The 6,000-nt window shown below is 44.5% G+C and overlaps 1 protein-coding gene across 1 annotated transcript in view; it reads left to right on the top strand.

Annotated features, from left to right (window-relative positions):
- Window positions 1-6,000, top strand: part of CLIC4 (chloride intracellular channel 4) — a 66,786-nt gene that overhangs the window by 799 nt on the left and 59,987 nt on the right. The gene's annotated exons all lie outside the window — the stretch shown is intronic.

Here is a 6,000-nt window from a genome sequence, read left to right as displayed (position 1 = left end):
CCCGCGCCCCCAGCCCATTGTCTCGGGCCCACCCGCGCCTTCCCGCCGCCCAGGCCGGTCGGGGGAGCCGGGGCGGGACCGGGACCCCCGGCAGCCCGCACGCGGGGCGGCGATCACCGCCTCCAGCTGCGCGGGCTCCGGCCGACGCCGGACCGTCGTCCCGCGTCCGGGTGGGAAGAGCGGCTGCGCTCCGGGCCCCGGGCGGGGGTGGGCCCCGTCGGCCCCCAGCCCCGCTCCCGCCCTGGCGCCGGCCCGACCCCACCCCACCCTCGCTTCCAGGTCCCCCCGACCCGGGCCGGGGCCGCAGCCTCTCGGTCGGGAGATGATGGACCCAACTTCTTGGAACGCTTTCTCAAAGAGCATTTCGCTTCCCGCTGGCTTGAAACTGTAACTTTAATTTTCGATGCGGGCTTAAAAAAAAAAAAAAAAAAAAAAAAAAAGCAGACATTCCTGGGCTTCCGGGAAAGACCGAGATTCCCAACTTGGGTTTTCCTGTCTTAGGTGTTTTACCACCATCTGGGTTTCTTGTTGCTCAAACTCGGACTGGTTTGTATGATGCAACATTTTGGCTGCTCCGCTCGGTGCTGCTGCCTCGGGAAAGATTGTGCTCTTTTGTTTTGAAAGACAAACTGATGAGGGAGAGAGTTTATAACTTGCTTGGGCTTTAAAGGGTTGGTGTTCCCCTCTGGTCTTTTCAGTGTTTGTATCCTACCACCACCTTACTTGCTTACAAATACTACCCCTGTCTCTTTCGTATTTTCTTTGACTATTTTTCATTTTAGCAAAGCAGAGAGAGTAGAAGTTAGGAACATCTGGCTCCAGCTGCCTCCCTCAGAACTTCAAAATCCTTGAGATTCTCTTAGTCACTTACTTAAGCAGACTTCTTCAGAGCCAGGCTGTGAATTGGAAAGTTAATAGGAATCTAGAAGAATCTTGTTCCTTTTTTTTTTTTTCCCCTCGAGTTTTTATTTTAAAGAAGGGGACACTTCGAAGGGTGGAGAGATAGGAAATGATCAGAACAGTGTGCGTTTTAGGATTTTCTTTCAGTGACAGGGTTAGAAGCATTTTGGTTTGGGGAACTGAAACAACGGACCGGTATAGAACCCCCAGAATATCTTCAAAGATGCTGTTCGTTTGGGGGGCAGATCTAGAACTTTGAAGCACCGAGGATGTAGGAAGGAACCTGACATAAGGCAAAGTAAGAGGGTGGAAGGCAGCATGGAGTGGGGAGAAGGGAGAAGGGTGGGTCGCAGATCAGTGTTCAAAAAGTTTTCCTGAGCTAGGAATAGGAAGGAATTCCCATCGACTCCAAAAACAGTGTATCTGTTAAGTTCTAAAAAACCCCATGATACTTAACCTTGAAACTTTAGAAGTAGCATTAAATTTAGAATCAGATAAGGATACTATCAGTGATGGTTTCTTTCTAGCTTTGTACTGTAGGTCCTAGCCAATACAACAAGACAAGAAAAAGAAATGAAGTGTATGAATTAGAGTGGAAGAGATCAAGGCTTCGTGCTCTGCCTGCTATTAATTTAACCCTTCAGTTAGGAGAGGGGCATGTCACTTTGTTTCTGGAACTGGAGTTACTTCCTTACTGCTTCCCGGTTGTCCATGTCTGTGTTGGACGTGTATTCTTGTTCACTAAATAAAACTCGCAGTAACATCTGAAACGGTGGGTGAGGTGTGGTGATTATATTTCTTCTATGCATAACTATTTTTTTTTTTTAATTTTTTTTTTCAACGTTTTAAATTTATTTTTGGGACAGAGAGAGACAGAGCATGAACGGGGGAGGGGCAGAGAGAGAGGGAGACACAGAATCGGAAACAGGCTCCAGGCTCCGAGCCATCAGCCCAGAGCCCGACGCGGGGCTCGAACTCACGGACCGCGAGATCGTGACCTGGCCGAAGTCGGACGCTCAACCGACTGCGCCACCCAGGCGCCCCTATGCATAACTATTAAAATAAAAAAGATTGTGATCCACCTACAAGAGTCCAGCTTACCACTCATTGTCAGCCTGTCTCCCAGGACTTGGTGGCAGAGACCCAGGGTTCAAGTCATGGTTCTGCACTCACTGGGCAGTTGTTTTCCCAACTGGAAGTTGTTTACTTCCTTCATTTGTGAAGCAAGAGGTGAGCTGTTTTCTGCTGCCCTGTGATTCCGCGTGGGTAAAGCGGTGTACTGATATCAACCAGGATAGTTGTTTCAAAGGGGAAAAAAAGGGCCAGGTAAATGGTGGTAAAGAGTCTTCTTTTTCTTCTTTTTTGGTAAATGGTTCTCTTGATTTCTTCTTGAAACCTATATATGGGAAATGCAAATGGGGGAAGATACCCTTGTAAGTATAGTTATTTTGAAAGCAGTGAGGGGGCAGAGGCCAGGGTTGTTCAGCACGGTATGTGAAACAGCGTTAATTATTCTGCCAAGAGGTATTCGAGGGTGTAGCCAAAAACTGTTATCTACACTTCAGGCACATGAGTGAAAAGGATATTGAGCTTACCCGTTTAGGTAGATTTAAATTTAAGAGAAATAGGCCAGGACCTTCCCAGCTAGTGTGACTAGACTCACAGCTACATTTTCTTTCTGTTTTTGGAGTTGTCTGCCCCTGAGCCTAGAGGCTCCTCATCACCTGTATAAAAGCCGTTCTCCATTTGGGTTTGCTGACCCCAACACGCAGAGGATAGGACACCCTCCCAACTGTGGGAGGGCCTTCTTCCCCCACCAAGAGGGGCCTGGTGCATGTATATTTTGATGTACCGACACCAGTTGGGAACCACTAATCAACAGGAAGAAGTTCAGACCCTTTAGCAAAGGCATAAGGTCCCTTATAATTTGAATATAATGAAAATTTCTAATCCAATTTGTTCACTTACTAATTGTGTGTCTCAGGACACATTACTTAAAACTCTGTGCCTCATCTGTGCAGTTAGGATATTAATAGACCAAGCTCAAAGGAATAAATTAGTTGATATATGGAGCATGTAATAAGCTTAGAACAGTATCTGATATGCAGAAAATAAATGCTAGTTGGGTGTCATTTTGTATGTGTGTATTTATATGCAGATCTCCCGTACTAGATAGAGCTTAAGTTTCTTTTTAAGATAAGGTCTGTATATTTATTTTTCTAAGTGCCTGGAACATAAGACGGCTTGAATGTTTGAAATGAGATTGTTTCCTTTTTTTCTTAACACTTTGCTGTTTATATATGTGTTGACGTGCTTTGGAATTGGGAACTACTTACTTAGATCCTCATAGTCTGAGTCTCAAACCTTGGTCCTTTGCCTCCAAAACCCTATGTGGTTTTATTCACCTACTTTTCTCCCCCCTCCAGTTGGTAGTACTTCTAGTCTTTTCTTGTGTCTTCCGTGTTTTCCACCAGTATTTCTTCTTGGCCATGTTCAGAATTTGGGAACCAAGATTTCTGTATTAAGTAAAAATCTTAATTATTGAATCACGCAATGAGAGAAATTGAAAAGAGACTGGGTTTTTGTTTTTTTTTCTTTGGCTTGTATAAGCCCAACTCCTATTGGCCCTCCTGCCTCCCCAGTCCCCACTGGTGGCTTTGGTTTGCTGTGATGGTAGTTCTGATCTCAGCGTAGAAGGAGTCCCTTTGTAGAGTTTAGTTTTGTGGGCTGGAATTTCAACTTGGTGTACGATTTTGAACTGGGACAGTCACTGTTGGCAATGGTCGCTAAACTGCTGGGATTGGGGTGGTGGTTGTAAAAAATTAATCTGGTGCAGGGTGGCATAACACACAGGAATAACTGTTTCTTTTGAGCTATTTGGCAGGGTCTCCAGTGTGTGTGGACCCTGGAGCCAGACTGCTTGGCTTGAATCTGGCTTCTCGTAATGTATCAGGCAAGTTTCTTAAGTTCTCAGTGCCTCAGTTTCCTGACCTCTAATATTAGGGTAATAATAACAACACTTTTATAGGGTTGCTGAGGGGATTAACTGCTAATCTCTGTGTATTAATTAGGGTAGTCTGAGCTGCCTTCCTAATAATGTTTACTTATTTATTTTGAGAGAGCACGAGTGGGAGAGAGGCAGACACAGAGGGAGAGAGAGAATCCCAAGCAGGCTCCGCACCGTCAGCGCGGTTGATCTCATGAGCCATGAGATCATGACCTGAGCCAAAATTAAGAGACGCTTAATCGACTGAGCCGAGCCACCCAGGCACCCCAAGGATAGACTATTGAAACCTAATTTAGGTTTTTGCTCATAAAATTTCTCCAGCCTTGTTTATTTTTCCAACACTTCCCTATTTTTTGGATTGCTGTCTATTCACCAACTTCTCAGTGGCATTTGGGAGGGTGTAGTTGAGTATACAGACGGGCAGACTGTCAACTGTTTTGCCAATATAGAGTGAGCTCTTTATATTTTGTATCAAAGGCGGTCTTCAACCTCCTTTTTAAACGCACATCAAATATAAAACAGTTTTCTGTAAGAAGTGATGCGGAGAACTCTGTTCTGATAATTGAACAAAAACAAATTCAACATCAAGACAGTGTCACCTTGGATCTAACTGGTTTGCCATTCCTTTGAGGTTTCCAGAGGGGAAAATTCAGGAGATAGAAATGAATGAGAACTGTATTCTTTTTACATGTTGTGTGACCTGTTCCTGAAGACTGAACAGTGCTACTCTCGGCAAAGGCCAAGGTCACGATTCTGGTTAACTGTAAAATTCTGAGAGAATGGGGCCCCAAATGGGGAAGAGACAGGAGACTGCTGAGGCAGGGGACTGGACACGTGAGAAGCTGTACGTAGTATGAATCATGATGGGAAGGAGGCAGTGGGGAGGACCTGGGTGTCACTGAAAGTTGGTTGGTTTGAAAGGATGCTTACAGAGATGCCTGGAAGCCAGTAAAAGGATGGTGAGCAAGACTTTCCCACTTCCTGTTTCATTAGTGTTGTGGATCCTCATGTCAGGTGTCTCCTGGATAGGGAATTAGTGAGTCCATAAAAGGGAAATGTGCGAGGCAGGATGGGAAGTGTGATTAAAGCCTTAATTAAGATTTTGATCAAGTTAGGGGTAAGTTAAGATGAGTTTGCTCATTTTAGAGGCTCTGGTAGAGAATGGAAAGGGAGTTTCTCAAGGAAAATAACACCAAGGTCATGATTACAAACCATCCAAGTATGAATTAACAGGAATCTAAATTTAATTCAGGGCATCGGTTTGTGAATTCTCTTGGAACTTTTAATCCTCTTGTCTATTGAGACTTGGCTTTTATCCCTCAGTGCTCAGTACTGAGTATTGGTATAAGGAGTATCAATTAGTCTTGTTTGGTTTGTGGTCCCCCCCCACCTTTATTTATAACCAGGAAACTGTATTCCTTTAAATTTATGAAAATAACAACTTAACATAGATAAGCAAGACAGTATTTGAAAGTTGTGCCAAAGGTGGACTAGGAGTATTTTAAACTTTAATGGTTAATGTTTTGAAGAAGTAACAATATTAGAACCACGGCCAGATACCGAACTGAGTTCATCATGCATATATTTTGTCTCCTAGATTTTTTGTTTGTTTGTTTTTGCTTTTCTTGAAGTTGAAATACATTGTGGCCTGGGGCGCCTGGGTGGCGCAGTCGGTTAAGCGTCCGACTTCAGCCAGGTCACGATCTCGCGGTCCGTGAGTTCGAGCCCTGCGTCAGGCTCTGGGCTGATGGCTCGGAGCCTGGAGCCTGTTTCCGATTCTGTGTTTCCCTCTCTCTCTGCCCCTCCCCCGTTCATGCTCTGTCTCTCTCTGTCCCAAAAATAAATTAAAAACGTTGAAAAAAAAAAAAAAAAAAAAAAAAAGAAATACATTGTGGCCCTAAGTAAGGGGTATAACAAATTTCTCCCCCCCCCCGCTTCTCTTTTTGTGATCAAATCATTCCAGCTTTACATGTGCAATAACTCATCCTTACGAAAAGGATTTAGCTCTCATGATAGAGTTATAAACATGTCAATCATCTGCAATAAAATGCACCATGCCACATAGCTATTTATTTGTATGTGTGAGAGAAGAA

Source organism: Panthera uncia, assembly GCF_023721935.1.
Source record: "Panthera uncia isolate 11264 chromosome C1 unlocalized genomic scaffold, Puncia_PCG_1.0 HiC_scaffold_4, whole genome shotgun sequence".
Lineage (NCBI taxonomy): Eukaryota > Metazoa > Chordata > Mammalia > Carnivora > Felidae > Panthera > Panthera uncia.
This window is presented reverse-complemented; position numbering and strand designations above follow the sequence as displayed.